The following is a 17,930-nucleotide window of genomic DNA, read 5'->3' as shown; positions in this document are numbered from 1 at the left end:
GCAAGTCTCGTCAGGCGAGATTTGCGTCATGAGAAAACGTAAGCGTAGCGACGCAAACACGTAGCCTCCGTGTGGGCGTGGCCAGCCGGCGTATTTAAGCGTTACGCAGTGGAGGGACGCCAGTAAGTCGCTGTAGCGCTTCTCACGACCAGCTTGTGCTGCTTTGCCGCAGCTTCTGCTTATGGTAGAGAACAAAAAAAAAAAAAAACCACACAACTTTGTTCGTGTTGGTTTCCAATTATATGCTTTCTGGCGCCACAGTTACCTTAGCAGTTGTGTATAGTCTCCAATATCAGCGCAGGTTTAGGTGGGAAAAGTCAGTAACACCTTTTTAAAGCAGAAAACAGTAATGTAATAACTAAGTTTGTGTATATACCTAATTGATGCTAGTATTTTTTTAATTAAATGAACAATTTGACATATTATAATTTCATTTATTGTAGGGAAGCGCCAAACCCTGAATTCTTAGTGAAAAATGTGGCTGAATATAAACCTGTATATGTGAACTGGGGAAAGGAGGGGATAAAAAGAACAAAACAAAAATGACATTTTCAACCTCTGAGTTTAAGCATAGCTCCCAACATTCGAAAAATGAAAAGAGGGACAAAAAGATTTGGCGCGCGCAGCGCTGCAAATTTTTTTGACCATGCCCCCTTTTGTGGCCACGCCCCAATTACCACACCCTTTTTAAAAAAAAAAAATACTCCTTTTATATAGATGAAATGGCGGGATCAGACGCAAATGTGCTATACCCTCATACTGTACTACCTAAGTTATACGTGAGTTATAACTATGTACCAGTTTTGCCCCCCCATATACAGGTGCCCCCCCCACACATTAGCCCCCGCCATACACAGGTGCCCCCCATACAGAGTAGCCCCCCCCATACACAGGTGCCCCCCATACAGAGTATCCCCCCCCATACACAGGTGCCCCCCATACAGAGTATCCCCCCCCATACACAGGTGCCCCCCCATACAGAGTATCCCCCCCCATACACAGGTGCCCCCCCATACAGAGTATCCCCCCCATACACAGGTGCCCCCCATACAGAGTATCCCCCCCCATACACAGTAGCCCCCCCATACACAGGTGCCCCCCATACAGAGTATCCCCCCCATACACAGGTGCCCCCCATACAGAGTATCCCCCCCATACACAGTAGCCCCCCCATACACAGGTGCCCCCATACAGAGTAGCCCCCCCATACACAGGTGCCCCCATACAGAGTAGCCCCCATCATACACATGTGCCCCCATACAGGCTGCTGGCTGCACGTTAGTCCTCCTCTTCAGCGTCTCCTCTATATGCGGCTCCTTGTTCGGCGGAGCCAGGCCTTTTATAAGGTTGCGCCCGTGTGTGCGTGTGACGTCAATACGCACGGGTGCAACCTTATAAAAGGCCTGGCTCCGCCGAAGGAGCCGCATATAGATGAGACGCTGAAGAGGAGGACTAACGTGCAGTCAGCGCGTCCCGCTGTCGGGATAGTTCCATGAATGTCCCGCATTACGGAAATGCGGGACATTTATGGAACTATCCGGGACAGCGGGACGCGCTGCCAAAACCGGGACTGTCCCGCAGAAAGCGGGACAGTTGGGCGGTATGGTTTAAGTGACAAAGTCATGTGATTTAAAGCATTTTACAGATTAGCCACATTAGTGCCGCCTAGAACCCTATATTTATTCTGCAGAAACCATTACCATACCTGAGTAAAGAGCTTTAGAAGCTTTCTCCGGTTGCTTAAGATAGCGGCTGCCATTTAAAGTAGCGTCCTGCTGCAGCTCTAGCCCTTATAGCTGAGATCACACATTCATTTACTATAGTGCGGGTATTTTCCACAGCATTTTTAACAAACAGACATTAAATAATTGCTTTAGTTAGTGATATATTTTTTGTTTGTTTTCATGTGAGAATTCAGATTTGTGGCTTTCTGAAAATACTGAGGCTACTCCTCAATCCCCTCAATCAGGCAAATACCAAACTGAATCGGGACCCTCATTGGCACTGATAAGAATAGTGTTTTGGGTCTGAACAAATACAATTCGTTATTAGCATTTTCCTGGCTCTAATAAAATACCTGCTGACTGTCAGGCTGCCCTAAACTGCCAAATACTATTCCTGTCTGTGGAGTTAGAGTTAAAGTGGGCCTGTCACCCAGACATAAAAAGCTGTATAATAAAAGTCCTTTTCAAATTAAACAAGAAACCCAAAACCATTTTTTTATTACCACATCCATGCCCATAATAAAAGCATTTAAAAATCCCAGCTGTCAGTCATATATACATGGGGCTAGCCATATTTTTCATTTCCCAGGGTGCCACAGCCATGTGACCTGTGCTCTGATAAACTTCAGTCACACTTTACTGCTGCGCTGCAAGTTGGAGTGATATCCCCCCTCCCAGCAGCCGATCAGCAGAACAATGGGAAGGGAGCAAGATAGCAGCTCCCAGTAGGTATCAGAATAGCACTCAATAGTAAGAAATCCAAGTCCGGCTTGGGACTCCTCCAGTTACATGGGAGTAGGAGAAACAATAGGTTAGCTGAAAGCAGTTCTAATGTGTAGCGCTGGCTGAAAGCTCAGACTCAGGCACACTTTACTGCTGCGCTGCAAGTTGGAGTGATATCCCCCCTCCCCCCCCCCCCCCCAGCAGCCGATCAGCAGAACAATGGGAAGGGAGCAAGATAGCAGCTCCCAGTAGGTATCAGAATAGCACTCAATAGTAAGAAATCCAAGTCCGGCTTGGGACTCCTCCAGTTACATGGGAGTAGGAGAAACAATAGGTTAGCTTGAAAGCAGTTCTAATGTGTAGTGCTGGCTCCTTCTGAAAGCTCAGACTCAGTCACACTTTACTGCTGCGCTGCAAGTTGGAGTGGTATCCCCCCTCCCCCCCCCCCCCAGCAGCCGATCAGCAGAACAATGGGAAGGGAGCAAGATAGCAGCTCCCAGTAGGTATCAGAATAGCACTCAATAGTAAGAAATCCAAGTCCGGCTTGGGACTCCTCCAGTTACATGGGAGTAGGAGAAACAATAGGTTAGCTGAAAGCAGTTCTAATGTGTAGCGCTGGCTGAAAGCTCAGACTCAGGCACACTTTACTGCTGCGCTGCAAGTTGGAGTGATATCCCCCCTCCCCCCCCCCAGCAGCCGATCAGCAGAACAATGGGAAGGGAGCAAGATAGCAGCTCCCAGTAGGTATCAGAATAGCACTCAATAGTAAGAAATCCAAGTCCGGCTTGGGACTCCTCCAGTTACATGGGAGTAGGAGAAACAATAGGTTAGCTGAAAGCAGTTCTAATGTGTAGTGCTGGCTCCTTCTGAAAGCTCAGACTCAGTCACACTTTACTGCTGCGCTGCAAGTTGGAGTGGTATCCCCCCTCCCGCCCCCCCCAGCAGCCGATCAGCAGAACAATGGGAAGGGAGCAAGATAGCAGCTCCCAGTAGGTATCAGAATAGCACTCAATAGTAAGAAATCCAAGTCCGGCTTGGGACTCCTCCAGTTACATGGGAGTAGGAGAAACAATAGGTTAGCTGAAAGCAGTTCTAATGTGTAGCGCTGGCTGAAAGCTCAGACTCAGGCAACACTTTACTGCTGCGCTGCAAGTTGGAGTGATATCCCCCCTCCCCCCCCCCCCCAGCAGCCGATCAGCAGAACAATGGGAAGGGAGCAAGATAGCAGCTCCCAGTAGGTATCAGAATAGCACTCAATAGTAAGAAATCCAAGTCCGGCTTGGGACTCCTCCAGTTACATGGGAGTAGGAGAAACAATAGGTTAGCTGAAAGCAGTTCTAATGTGTAGTGCTGGCTCCTTCTGAAAGCTCAGACTCAGTCACACTTTACTGCTGCGCTGCAAGTTGGAGTGGTATCCCCCCTCCCCCCCCCCCCCAGCAGCCGATCAGCCAGAACAATGGGAAGGGAGCAAGATAGCAGCTCCCAGTAGGTATCAGAATAGCACTCAATAGTAAGAAATCCAAGTCCGGCTTGGGACTCCTCCAGTTACATGGGAGTAGGAGAAACAATAGGTTAGCTGAAAGCAGTTCTAATGTGTAGTGCTGGCTCCTTCTGAAAGCTCAGACTCAGTCACACTTTACTGCTGCGCTGCAAGTTGGAGTGATATCCCCCCTCCCCCCCCCAGCAGCCGATCAGCAGAACAATGGGAAGGGAGCAAGATAGCAGCTCCCAGTAGGTATCAGAATAGCACTCAATAGTAAGAAATCCAAGTCCGGCTTGGGACTCCTCCAGTTACATGGGAGTAGGAGAAACAATAGGTTAGCTGAAAGCAGTTCTAATGTGTAGTGCTGGCTCCTTCTGAAAGCTCAGACTCAGTCACACTTTACTGCTGCGCTGCAAGTTGGAGTGGTATCCCCCCTCCCCCCCCCCCCCAGCAGCCGATCAGCAGAACAATGGGAAGGGAGCAAGATAGCAGCTCCCAGTAGGTATCAGAATAGCACTCAATAGTAAGAAATCCAAGTCCGGCTTGGGACTCCTCCAGTTACATGGGAGTAGGAGAAACAATAGGTTAGCTGAAAGCAGTTCTAATGTGTAGCGCTGGCTGAAAGCTCAGACTCAGGCACACTTTACTGCTGCGCTGCAAGTTGGAGTGATATCCCCCCTCCCCCCCCCCAGCAGCCGATCAGCAGAACAATGGGAAGGGAGCAAGATAGCAGCTCCCAGTAGGTATCAGAATAGCACTCAATAGTAAGAAATCCAAGTCCGGCTTGGGACTCCTCCAGTTACATGGGAGTAGGAGAAACAATAGGTTAGCTGAAAGCAGTTCTAATGTGTAGTGCTGGCTCCTTCTGAAAGCTCAGACTCAGTCACACTTTACTGCTGCGCTGCAAGTTGGAGTGGTATCCCCCCTCCCGCCCCCCCCAGCAGCCGATCAGCAGAACAATGGGAAGGGAGCAAGATAGCAGCTCCCAGTAGGTATCAGAATAGCACTCAATAGTAAGAAATCCAAGTCCGGCTTGGGACTCCTCCAGTTACATGGGAGTAGGAGAAACAATAGGTTAGCTGAAAGCAGTTCTAATGTGTAGCGCTGGCTGAAAGCTCAGACTCAGGCACACTTTACTGCTGCGCTGCAAGTTGGAGTGATATCCCCCCTCCCCCCCCCCCCCAGCAGCCGATCAGCAGAACAATGGGAAGGGAGCAAGATAGCAGCTCCCAGTAGGTATCAGAATAGCACTCAATAGTAAGAAATCCAAGTCCGGCTTGGGACTCCTCCAGTTACATGGGAGTAGGAGAAACAATAGGTTAGCTGAAAGCAGTTCTAATGTGTAGTGCTGGCTCCTTCTGAAAGCTCAGACTCAGTCACACTTTACTGCTGCGCTGCAAGTTGGAGTGGTATCCCCCCTCCCCCCCCCCCCAGCAGCCGATCAGCAGAACAATGGGAAGGGAGCAAGATAGCAGCTCCCAGTAGGTATCAGAATAGCACTCAATAGTAAGAAATCCAAGTCCGGCTTGGGACTCCTCCAGTTACATGGGAGTAGGAGAAACAATAGGTTAGCTGAAAGCAGTTCTAATGTGTAGTGCTGGCTCCTTCTGAAAGCTCAGACTCAGTCACACTTTACTGCTGCGCTGCAAGTTGGAGTGATATCCCCCCTCCCCCCCCCAGCAGCCGATCAGCAGAACAATGGGAAGGGAGCAAGATAGCAGCTCCCAGTAGGTATCAGAATAGCACTCAAGTTGAAACATAATTCTGGCATTAATTTCTTAAATATCCTGACTAAAAAAAAAACCAAATGACAAATTCAGTGGAATTAATGTTACTGAAAGTTACTATCAAGTAAGAAAACTGCCGTGACCCGGATTCGAACCGGGGTTGCTGCGGCCACAACGCAGAGTACTAACCACTATACGATCACGGCCTGTTGGTCCCTAAGGGCTAGTTTGGCGCTTGTCTATGTGCTTGGGGGGGGGGGGGGTTGTTTGTTTTGTTAGCCAGGACTGCTTAGCTGGTTGTTCCAGGATTATTTAACTTTGCAATTAAAGGAGAAGGAAAGGCTAATAAAGAGTTAATCCCAAGCTGCAGGCAAACCTTCAGTTCTCTCAATAGTGCCCTTATGTCTCCCCATATTTCTCCCATTCAGATGATCAGAAGCCTCATAGGAAAAAAAAACCCTGAGCTGTGTAAAGAAAGTTCCCATAATGCCTCTCTCCTGCACCGAGACCCCTGTACATGCTCAGTTTGTTAGACTGTGAGGAAGCTTCCTGCTGATTGGCTCAGATCCACATTCCTAAGGGGGGGAGGGAGTTCTTAGCATTCTGGTGGGAGGGGGGAGCAGGAGAGAGAAGAGAGCTGCGTGTCTCTGGCACAGGAAAACAAAGAGACAACAAATCCTGTTTCTTTTGACAGAGGACTCAGTGCAACGTTTCTGTGAGTGCTTATGGCTGTATTTACATAGACCTTTCTGATAAAGCTGAGTTTTTACCTTTCCTTCTCCTTTTATGAATCATACAGCTTTTTAGGGCTGTGACAGATGTCTAATCTCCCCAAAATCCCACCAGCTAGAATGTAAACAACAGTGGGATGGCATACGCGGCACCACGAGTTTCCTCTCAAGGCAATCTAACTAATCTCCCCGTCTGTCACAGCACTTATAGTCCCTCTAATTGTAGTGATGAGTGTAATTGATGTACAATATCAGTCTAAAATTTGCAGCGCCCGAACAGGGACTTGAACCCTGGACCCTCAGATTAAAAGTCTGATGCTCTACCGACTGAGCTATCCGGGCTCCATGAGTCTGTTCTGTAATAAATGCCATCTTATATTCACCTGCAACTGTCACCTTACTAGTCAAATAGCTTCTGTTATTCATGTTAATGGGAGCCTTAGGGAATTGATACACATTTATTTTGATACTGGGAACACATAGAATGAAATGTGAATTTCTTTTCCAAATTTTTGGGGTGTAGTTAAGGTATTTGCTGCTCTTAAATAAATGCTGCAAGTTGGAGTGATATCCCCCCCCTCCCCCCCAGCAGCCGATCAGCAGAACAATGGGAAGGGAGCAAGATAGCAGCTCCTAGTAGGTATCAGAATAGCACTCAATAGTAAGAAATCCAAGTCTGGCTTGGGACTCCTCCAGTTACATGGGAGTAGGAGAAACAATAGGTTAGCTGAAAGCAGTTCTAATGTGTAGCGCTGGCTGAAAGCTCAGACTCAGGCACAAGGCACTGAGATGGCGCCTACACACCAATATTACAGCTACAAATACATTTGTTGGTACAAGAATAAAATGTTAAATGGCAGAGGGAATTATTTGCTGTGTAACAGTGTCATTTAGGAATAAAAAAAACAGCATAAAAAGCATGGCAGGATCCCTTTAAGTTTGGTTTATACTTTTGGAGAATAAGCCTTTAGCCTTGAAACAAGGTTGTCTAACATGTTCTAAATGCTGTTATTATTATTATTATTATTATTATTATTATTATTAATAAATACATTTACAAGAATCTAGCCTGGCCGCCATGATGTTTGTGAATACCCATGATTTGCACTCCTTTATAATGTAGGACAAGGAGAGGCTGAATCCCTGGGCGCACCCCATTTAGTTACCCCCCAGTGAAGGGAATCTTTCCCTGTGTTCCCTAGGGTGCATCTCTCATGCATTCAGCTGTGCAGCTTTCTTTACAAACTCACTGATCTGGGGCAGTTTGTCTGCCTGTCACCCCTGGGGCTTTCTTCTATCTAAACTGCCTCCCATGTATTTTATTGCCTCCAAGTGCTGCCTGTTTACCAATTCATTCCCTCGCTGCTTGGCTTTTTGGGGATTAATTCATTCTGATACTTGGGGAGATGCAAATCCCAAGCCAACTACCCTGGCCCAGTGTATTTATAGCATGGGGCAGCCCTGGATAGTAAGTTTCTTTTTATTGGGGGGGACTAATAATGTAGAACTCTCTCCAGTCACCTAACCTGTTGTCTTTTATATCACTTTATTTAGGAAAATGTTAAAGGACATGTAAACCCCACACACAAAAATTTAATCAGTGAACAGCCTCTCTGAAATCTTTCAATACCTGCCACTCAGGTTGCCCAGAGGTTAATAGTAAGGCTGCAACATCTCCTTAATCACTTAGATTTCCTTCTCCTCCTGTAACCCACTCAGCCCCCTCCCTCAGGAATTTGCTTTGGCTGTTGGCTTGTGGGCATGCTCAGTTGTTCTAAGCTCAGATTACTAAACACGCCCCCCAGTCTAGCAGCCAGTGAAGAGATGGCATTGTTGGTTCCCATAGAAACTCAGCTCTAGCTGTCTGCTTCAGTTTTTTTCTCCTGGGCTCAGCTTTACCATTACAGTGCTCAAACAAAGCAGAACTTGTATCAGAGACAGTTGTGCCTGTGTGAGCCTGTATTCTTCATGAAATGTATGCTGAATAAGGGTCTGTGTGTGTAGGCTGTTTGCAGATTCAATTGTATCTGATTATGTATCAGAGGAAAAATGGCCACCGGGTGGAAGCTGCTATTTGCTTTAGGAAAATGTGATGGTGCTGCAAGTGGAGGGGATATATGCAGTACAAATGGTGCCATTTGGTTGGGGGAGACGTGCCCAACTGATATACATTGTAGGCAAATGTAGGCTTTACATGTCCTTTAATGCAGTTTCTTGGATGGAATCCTTAGATATAGATCCTGTGATATCCCAAATGTAGGAACATAATTCTGCCGTTCATTTCTTAAATATCCTGACTGTTAAAAAAAAAGAATGACAAATTCAGTGGAATTAATGTTACTGAAAGTTACTATCAAGTGAGAAAACTGCCGTGACCCGGATTCGAACCGGGGTTGCTGCGGCCACAACGCAGAGTACTAACCACTATACGATCACGGCCTGTTGTTCGCGTATGGGTAGTTTGGCGCTTGTCTATGTGCTTGGGGAGAAGGAAAGGCTAATAAAGAGTTAATCCCAGGCTGCAGGCATACCTTCAGTTCTCTCAGATGATCAGAAGCCTCATAGGGAAAAAAAAATCTGAGCTCTGTAAAGAAAATTCCCATAATGCCTCGCTCCTGCAACGAGACCCCTGTACATGCCCAGTTTGTAAGACTATGAGGAAGCTTCCTGCTGATTGGCTCAGATCCACATTACTAAGGGGGGGAGGGAGTTCTTGAGGGAGGGGGGAGCAGGAGAGAGAAGAGAGCTGCGTGTCTGTGGCACAGGAAAACAAAGAGACAAGAAATCCTGTATCTTTTGACAGAGGACTCAGTGCAGCATTTCTGTGAGTGCTTATGGCTGTATTTACATAGACCTTTCTGATAAAGCTTACTGAGTTTGTACCTTTCCTTCTCCTTTAATGAATCATACAGCTTTTTAGGGCTGTGACAGACAGGGAGATTATTCGCCCGCGACAAATCTCCCCAAAATGCCATCCCACAGGCTAGAATGTAAATTGCCAATGGGATGGCATACGCAGCGCCGCGATTTCCCAAAATCGTGGAAGTTTCCTCTCAAGGCAATCTGACAGACTAATCTCCCCGACTGATGCTCTACCGACTGAGCTATCTGGGCTCCATGAGTTTGTCATGTAATAAATGCCTTCTTATATTCACCTGCAACTATGGCTATGGGAGCCTTAGGGAATTGATACACATTTATTTTGATGCTGGGACCACAGAGAATGAAATGTGAATTTCTTATCCATATTTTTGGGTGTAGTTAAGGTATTTGATGCTCTTAAATGAATGACAGGGCATTAATAAATCTGCCCCTACATCTATGTGTGTAAGTATATATATATATATATGGGGGGTTTAGTTGTACCGATCAATGAACTTAATAGGCATCTTGTTAATGTATAACCTTTGGATGTTTAATGTGCTAATTGCTAACAGAACACTAGATGGCACTAGAACCACAAATATGTCATGGGAAAACATGTTTATTAAAAGCCCATCAGTTAATAGAGCTTCTCCCGCAGAATCCTGCACTGTAATCTGTTTTTTAAAAGCGCAAACATATTGTATTTAATTTTGAAATGTCGCCATATTCTTCATTTCCCAGGGTGCCACAGCCATGTGACCTGTGCTCTGATAAACTTCAGTCACACTTTACTGCTGCGCTGCAAGTTGGAGTGATATCCCCCTCCCTCCCAGCAGCCGATCAGCAGAACAATGGGAAGGAAAGGCTAATAAAGAGTTAATCCCAAGCTGCAGGCATACCTTCAGTTCTCTCAATAGTGCCCTTAAGTCTCCCCATATTTCTCCCATTCAGATGATCAGAAGCCTCATAGGAAAAAAAAACCCTGAGCTGTGTAAAGAAAGTTCCCATAATGCCTCTCTCCTGCACCGAGACCCCTGTACATGCTCAGTTTGTTAGACTGTGAGGAAGCTTCCTGCTGATTGGCTCAGATCCACATTCCTAAGGGGGGGAGGGAGTTCTTAGCATTCTGGTGGGAGGGGGGAGCAGGAGAGAGAAGAGAGCTGCGTGTCTCTGGCACAGGAAAACAAAGAGACAACAAATCCTGTTTCTTTTGACAGAGGACTCAGTGCAGCGTTTCTGTGAGTGCTTATGGCTGTATTTACATAGACCTTTCTGATAAAGCTGAGTTTTTACCTTTCCTTCTCCTTTTATGAATCATACAGCTTTTTAGGGCTGTGACAGACGTCTAATCTCCCCAAAATCCCACCAGCTAGAATGTAAACAACAGTGGGATGGCATACGCGGCACCACGAGTTTCCTCTCAAGGCAATCTAACTAATCTCCCCGTCTGTCACAGCACTTATAGTCCCTCTAATTGTAGTGATGAGTGTAATTGATGTACAATATCAGTCTAAAATTTGCAGCGCCCGAACAGGGACTTGAACCCTGGACCCTCAGATTAAAAGTCTGATGCTCTACCGACTGAGCTATCCGGGCTCCATGAGTCTGTTCTGTAATAAATGCCATCTTATATTCACCTGCAACTGTCACCTTACTAGTCAAATAGCTTCTGTTATTCATGTTAATGGGAGCCTTAGGGAATTGATACACATTTATTTTGATACTGGGAACACAGAGAATGAAATGTGAATTTCTTTTCCAAATTTTTGGGGTGTAGTTAAGGTATTTGCTGCTCTTAAATAAATGCTGCAAGTTGGAGTGATATCCCCCCCCTCCCCCCCCAGCAGCCGATCAGCAGAACAATGGGAAGGGAGCAAGATAGCAGTTCCCAGTAGGTATCAGAATAGCACTCAATAGTAAGAAATCCAAGTCCGGCTTGGGACTCCTCCAGTTACATGGGAGTAGGAGAAACAATAGGTTAGCTGAAAGCAGTTCTAATGTGTAGCGCTGGCTGAAAGCTCAGACTCAGGCACAATGCACTGAGATGGCGCCTACACACCAATATTACAGCTACAAATACATTTGTTGGTACAAGAATAAAATGTTAAATGGCAGAGGGAATTATTTGCTGTGTAACAGTGTCATTTAGGAATTAAAAAAAAAACAGCATAAAAAGCATGGCAGGATCCCTTTAAGTTTGGTTTATACTTTTGGAGAATAAGCCTTTAGCCTTGAAACAAGTTTGTCTAACATGTTCTAAATGCTGTTATTATTATTATTATTATTATTATTATTATTATTATTATTATTATTATATACATTTACAAGAATCTAGCCTGGCCGCCATGATGTTTGTGAATACCCATGATTTGCACTCCTTTATAATGTAGGACAAGGAGAGGCTGAATCCCTGGGCGCACCCCATTTAGTTACCCCCCAGTGAAGGGAGTCTTTCCCTGTGTTCCCTAGGGTGCATCTCTCATGCATTCAGCTGTGCAGCTTTCTTTACAAACTCACTGATCTGGGGCAGTTTGTCTGCCTGTCACCCCTCGGCTTTCTTCTATCTAAACTGCCTCCCATGTATTTTATTGCCTCTTTGAAATCTTTCAATACCTGCCACACTGGTTGCCCAGAGGTTAATAGTAAGGCTGCAGCATCCCCTTAATCACTTAGATTTCCTTCTCCTCCTGTAACAGACTCGGCCCCCTCCCTCAGGAATTTGCTTTGGCTGTTGGCTTGTGGGCATGCTCAGTTGTTCTAAGCTCAGATTACTAAACACGCCCCCCAGTCTAGCAGCCAGTGAAGAGATGGCATTGTTGGTTCCCATAGAAACTCAGCTCTAGCTGTCTGCTTCAATTTTTTTCTCCTGGGCTCAGCTTTACCATTACAGTGCTCAAACAAAGCAGAACTTGTATCAGAGACAGTTGTGCCTGTGTGAGCCTGTATTCTTTATGAAATGTATGCTGAATAAGGGTCTGTGTGTGTGTAGGCTGTTTACAGATTTAAATGTAACTTATTATGTATCAGAGGAAAAATGGCCACCGGGTGGAAGCTGCTATTTGCTTTAGGAAAATGTGATGGTGCTGCAAGCGGAGGGGATATATGCAGTACAAATGGTGCCATTTGGTTGGGGGAGACGTGCCCAACTGATATACATTGTAGGCAAATGTAGGCTTTACATGTCCTTTAATGCAGTTTCTTGGATGGAATCCTTAGATATAGATCCTGTGATATCCCAAATGTAGGAACATAATTCTGCCGTTCATTTCTTAAACATCCTGACTGTTAGAAAAAAAAAAAATGACAAATTCAGTGCAATTAATGTTACTGAAAGTTACTATCAAGTGAGAAAACTGCCGTGACCCGGATTCGAACCGGGGTTGCTGCGGCCACAACGCAGAGTACTAACCACTATACGATCACGGCCTGTTGGTTGCTCAGGGATAGTTTGGCGCTTGTCTATGTGCTTGGGGGGGGGGGGGGGGGGGGGGGGGGGGTTTGTTAGCCAGGACTGCTTAGCTGGTTGTTCCAGGATTATTTAACTTTGCAATTAAAGGAGAAGGAAAGGCTAATAAAGAGTTAATCCCAAGCTGCAGGCAAACCTTCAGTTCTCTCAATAGTGCCCTTAAGTCTCCCCATATTTCTCCCGTTCAGATGATCAGAAGCCTCATAGGAAAAAAACCCCTGAGCTGTGTAAAGAAAGTTCCCATAATGCCTCTCTCCTGCACCGAGACCCCTGTACATGCTCAGTTTGTTAGACTGTGAGGAAGCTTCCTGCTGATTGGCTCAAATCCACATTCCTAAGGGGGGGGGGAGTTCTTAGCATTCTGGTGGGAGGGGGGAGCAGGAGAGAGAAGAGAGCTGCGTGTCTCTGGCACAGGAAAACAAAGAGACAACAAATCCTGTTTCTTTTGACAGAGGACTCAGTGCAGCGTTTCTGTGAGTGCTTATGGCTGTATTTACATAGACCTTTCTGATAAAGCTGAGTTTTTACCTTTCCTTCTCCTTTTATGAATCATACAGCTTTTTAGGGCTGTGACAGATGTCTAATCTCCCCAAAATCCCACCAGCTAGAATGTAAACAACAGTGGGATGGCATACGCGGCACCACGAGTTTCCTCTCAAGGCAATCTAACTAATCTCCCCGTCTGTCACAGCACTTATAGTCCCTCTAATTGTAGTGATGAGTGTAATTGATGTACAATATCAGTCTAAAATTTGCAGCGCCCGAACAGGGACTTGAACCCTGGACCCTCAGATTAAAAGTCTGATGCTCTACCGACTGAGCTATCCGGGCTCCATGAGTCTGTTCTGTAATAAATGCCTTCTTATATTCATCTGCAACTGTCACCTTACTAGTCAAATAGCTTCTGTTATTCATGTTAATGGGAGCCTTAGGGAATTGATACACATTTATTTTGATGCTGGGAACACAGAGGATGAAATGTGAATTTCTTTTCCATATTTTTGGGGTGTAGTTAAGGTATTTGATGCTCTTAAATAAATGCTGTTAGTTGGAGTGATATCCCCCCCCTCCCCCCCAGCAGCCGATCAGCAGAACAATGGGAAGGGAGCAAGATAGCAGCTCCCAGTAGGTATCAGAATAGCACTCAATAGTAAGAAATCCAAGTCCGGCTTGGGACTCCTCCAGTTACATGGGAGTAGGAGAAACAATAGGTTAGCTGAAAGCAGTTCTAATGTGTAGCGCTGGCTGAAAGCTCAGACTCAGGCACAATGCACTGAGATGGCGCCTACACACCAATATTACAGCTACAAATACATTTGTTGGTTCAAGAATAAAATGTTAAATGGCAGAGGGAATTATTTGCTGTGTAACAGTGTCATTTAGGAATAAAAAAAAAAACAGCATAAAAAGCATGGCAGGATCCCTTTAAGTTTGGTTTATACTTTTGGAGAATAAGCCTTTAGCCTTGAAACAAGGTTGTCTAACATGTTCTAAATGCTGTTATTATTATTATTATTATTATTATTATTATTATTATTATTATTATTATTATATACATTTACAAGAATCTAGCCTGGCCGCCATGATGTTTGTGAATACCCATGATTTGCACTCCTTTATAATGTAGGACAAGGAGAGGCTGAATCCCTGGGCGCACCCCATTTAGTTACCCCCCAGTGAAGGGAATCTTTCCCTGTGTTCCCTAGGGTGCATCTCTCATGCATTCAGCTGTGCAGCTTTCTTTAGAAACTCACTGATCTGGGGCAGTTTGTCTGCCTGTCACCCCTGGGGCTTTCTTCTATCTAAACTGCCTTCCATGTATTTTATTGCCTCTTTGAAATCTTTCAATACCTGCCACACTGGTTGCCCAGAGGTTAATAGTAAGGCTGCAACATCCCCTTAATCACTTAGATTTCCTTCTCCTCCTGTAACAGACTCGGCCCCCTCCCTCAGGAATTAGCTTTGGCTGTTGGCTTGTGGGCATGCTCAGTTGTTCTAAGCTCAGATTACTAAACACGCCCCCCAGTCTAGCAGCCAGTGAAGAGATGGCATTGGTGGTTCCCATAGAAACTCAGCTCTAGCTGTCTGCTTCAGTTTTTTTCTCCTGGGCTCAGCTTTACCATTACAGAGCTCAAACAAAGCAGAACTTTTATCAGAGACAGTTGTGCCTGTGTGAGCCTGTATTCTTTATGAAATGTATGCTGAATAAGGGTTTGTGTGTGTAGGCTGTTTGCAGATTTAAATGTATCTGATTATGTATCAGAGGAAAAATGGCCACCGGGTGGAAGCTGCTATTTGCTTTAGGAAAATGTGATGGTGCTGCAAGTGGAGGGGATATATGCAGTACAAATGGTGCCATTTGGTTGGGGGAGACGTGCCCAACTGATATACATTGTAGGCAAATGTAGGCTTTACATGTCCTTTAATGCAGTTTATTGGATGGAATCCTTAGATATAGATCCTGTGATATCCCAAATGTAGGAACATAATTCTGCCGTTCATTTCTTAAATATCCTGACTGTTAAAAAAAAAAAAAAAAGACAAATTCAGTGGAATTAATGTTACTATCAAGTGAGAAAACTGCTGTGACCCGGATTCGAACCGGGGTTGCTGCGGCCACAACGCAGAGTACTAACCACTATACGATCACGGCCTGTTATTCCTTAGGGCTAGTTTGGCGCTTGTCTACGTGTTTGGGGGGGGGGGTTGTTTGTTTTGTTAGCCAGGACTGCTTAGCTGGTTGATCCAGGATTATTTAACTTTGCAAGTAAAGGAGAAGGAAAGGCTAATAAAGAGTTAATCCCAAGCTGCAGGCATACCTTCAGTTCTCTCAGATGATCAGAAGCCTCGTAGGGAAAAAAAACTCTGAGCTCTGTAAAGAAAATTCCCATAATGCCTCTCTCCTGCACCGAGGCCAAGACCCCTCTACATGCTCAGTTTGTAAGACTATGAGAAAGCTTTTTGCTGATTGGCTCAGATCCACATTCCTAAGGGGGGGAGGGAGTTCTTAGCATTCTGGTGGGAGGGGGGAGCAGGAGAGGGGAGAGAGCTGCATATCTCTGGAACAGGAAAACAAAGAGACAAGAAATCCTGTTTCTTTTGACAGCATTTCTGGAGTGCTTATGGCTGTATTTACACAGACCTTTCTGATAAAGCTTACTGAGTTTTTACCTTTCTTCTCCTTTAATGAATCATACAGCTTTTTAGGGCTGTGAAAGACGGGGAGATTAGTTGCCTGCGACAAATCTCCCCTGTTGCGGGCGACTTATCTCCCAAAAATCCCACCGGCTAGAATGTAAATCGCCGGTGGGATGCCATACGCAGCACTGCGATTTCCCAAAATCACGGAAGTTTCCTCTCAAGGAAATCTGACAGACTAATCTCCCCATCTGTCACAGCCCTTAAGGTCCCCATACACGGGCTGACTATAGCTGCCGATATGGGTCCCTTGGACAGATTCGGCAGCTAATCGGCCCGTGTATGGGGAGAGCAGAGCGGCCTGGCCGACCGATATTTGGCCTGAAATTGGGCAGATCTCAATCGGCCAGGTTAGAAAATCCGGTCGGATCGGGAACCACATTGGCTCGTTGATGCGGTCCCCGATCCGACTGCCCCATTGCCGTCCACATAATCCGATCGTTTGGCCCCAGGGCCAAACGATCGGATTATTTTTTTTTTACCTAAATGCTCCCCGATATCACCCACCCGTAGGTGGGGATATCGGGGGAAGATCCGCTCGCTTGGCGACATCGCCAAGCGAGCGGATCTGCTTGTGTATGGCCACCTTTAGGGCTCTGGTACACGGGGAGATTAGTCGCCCGCGGCAAAACTCCCTGCTCGCGGGCGACTAATCTCCCCGAGTTGCCTTCCCCCTGCCATCCCACCGGCGAACATGTAAGTCGCCGGCGGGATGGCAGACGCGGCGGGGCGATTTCGGGAAATCGCCGAAAAAGCCTCGCAAGTCTTTTTCGGCGATTTGCGCGAAATCGCGCCGCCGCGTCTGCCATCCCGCCGGCGACTTACATGTTCGCCGGTGGGATGGCAGGGGGAAGGCAACTCGGGGAGATTAGTCGCCCGCGAGCAGGGAGTTTTGCCGCGGGCGACTAATCTCCCCGTGTACCAGAGCCCTTACAGTCACTCTAATTGTAGTGAGTGTAATTGATGTACAATATCAGTCTAAAATTTGCAGCGCCCGAACAGGGACTTGAACCCTGGACCCTCAGATTAAAAGTCTGATGCTCTACCGACTGAGCTATCCGGGCTCCATGAGTTTCTTGTGTAATTAATGCCTTCTTAACATTTATATTCATCTGCAAATGTCAAATTTTACTAGTCAAATAGCTTCTACTTCTACCCCCTTCTAACAATACATCTAACCTGCACAATGTTTATTATTTCAAGTGATTTATTCAAAAATACCATTAACAAAGTTTTATTCCTCCGCTATCAACAAATGCCCTAGATTCGGAACAACGGCATCTTCGAAGTCTGAGATAATTTACTTTTTTACTGTTTTGCTTTTAATGTTTTGTACTAATATTTTGTACTAATAAAGTTTTATGTAATTTGTATAAGCTTTAAATGAGAGCATCAAAATGGTGGATTGGTAGTGCTTGTTTTTATGTTTTGTAAAGTTTTCTATGTTTTGAACAGGCTTCAGTCATGTACTAATATGGGGGGCTGGGGGTACCCTCATGTGCTTTCAAATTGAAGCCTTTTTACGACTGGTGAAATAATGAACTTATTGATTTGATTGGTGGGACGGCTTAAATATCTTGTATTGTTCTTTATTTTTGTATTTTCTGAATTGAATCTTTTGACTAATTTTCCCCCCGTAGCTCTGAAGCTTGTAATTTTAACTGCTATTTGGTTGGTAAGGTTTAAATATTGTAGCAACCAGGCAGAGGTTAAAAAAGTCAGAAAAATGCAATAGATAAAGTAGAGGTTATAAATAATAATAATAACAGCACTGAAGCCTCCAAGTCAACAGTGTTTAGTTACCGGCTCAGAATGGGAGGCTCTAACATAAATACATGTAAGATTAAATATTCTCTTTTTAATTCAGTTTTCCTAAAGTCGAAATGGAAAATAAAACATACAATGTAAGGAAACAGCTGAACCTTTATATTATAGCTCAGTTACTTTATATCACTTTATTTAGGCAAATGTGAATGCAGTTTATTGGATGGAATCCTTAGATATAGATCCTGT

The 17,930-nt window shown here is 45.4% G+C and overlaps 8 non-coding genes across 8 annotated transcripts; all 8 read right to left on the bottom strand.

Annotated features, from left to right (window-relative positions):
* Positions 1-5,791: 5,791 nt before the first annotated feature.
* trnah-gug lies at positions 5,792-5,863 on the bottom strand. The gene has a single exon. It is a non-coding gene; the product is annotated as a tRNA-His (tRNA).
* A 794-nt stretch (positions 5,864-6,657) lies between these two features.
* Positions 6,658-6,730, bottom strand: trnak-uuu. The gene has a single exon. It is a non-coding gene; the product is annotated as a tRNA-Lys (tRNA).
* A 2,025-nt stretch (positions 6,731-8,755) lies between these two features.
* trnah-gug lies at positions 8,756-8,827 on the bottom strand. The gene has a single exon. It is a non-coding gene; the product is annotated as a tRNA-His (tRNA).
* A 1,949-nt stretch (positions 8,828-10,776) lies between these two features.
* On the bottom strand, positions 10,777-10,849 carry trnak-uuu. The gene has a single exon. It is a non-coding gene; the product is annotated as a tRNA-Lys (tRNA).
* Positions 10,850-12,607: 1,758 nt separating this feature from the next.
* Positions 12,608-12,679, bottom strand: trnah-gug. The gene has a single exon. It is a non-coding gene; the product is annotated as a tRNA-His (tRNA).
* Positions 12,680-13,477: 798 nt separating this feature from the next.
* Positions 13,478-13,550, bottom strand: trnak-uuu. The gene has a single exon. It is a non-coding gene; the product is annotated as a tRNA-Lys (tRNA).
* Positions 13,551-15,300: 1,750 nt separating this feature from the next.
* Positions 15,301-15,372, bottom strand: trnah-gug. The gene has a single exon. It is a non-coding gene; the product is annotated as a tRNA-His (tRNA).
* A 1,536-nt stretch (positions 15,373-16,908) lies between these two features.
* Positions 16,909-16,981, bottom strand: trnak-uuu. The gene has a single exon. It is a non-coding gene; the product is annotated as a tRNA-Lys (tRNA).
* Between the last annotated feature and the right edge of the window lie 949 nt (positions 16,982-17,930).

Source organism: Xenopus tropicalis, chromosome 3, assembly GCF_000004195.4.
Source record: "Xenopus tropicalis strain Nigerian chromosome 3, UCB_Xtro_10.0, whole genome shotgun sequence".
NCBI lineage: Eukaryota > Metazoa > Chordata > Amphibia > Anura > Pipidae > Xenopus > Xenopus tropicalis.
Note: the sequence above shows the minus strand (reverse complement) of the source record. Positions and strands in the feature narration are given on the sequence as shown.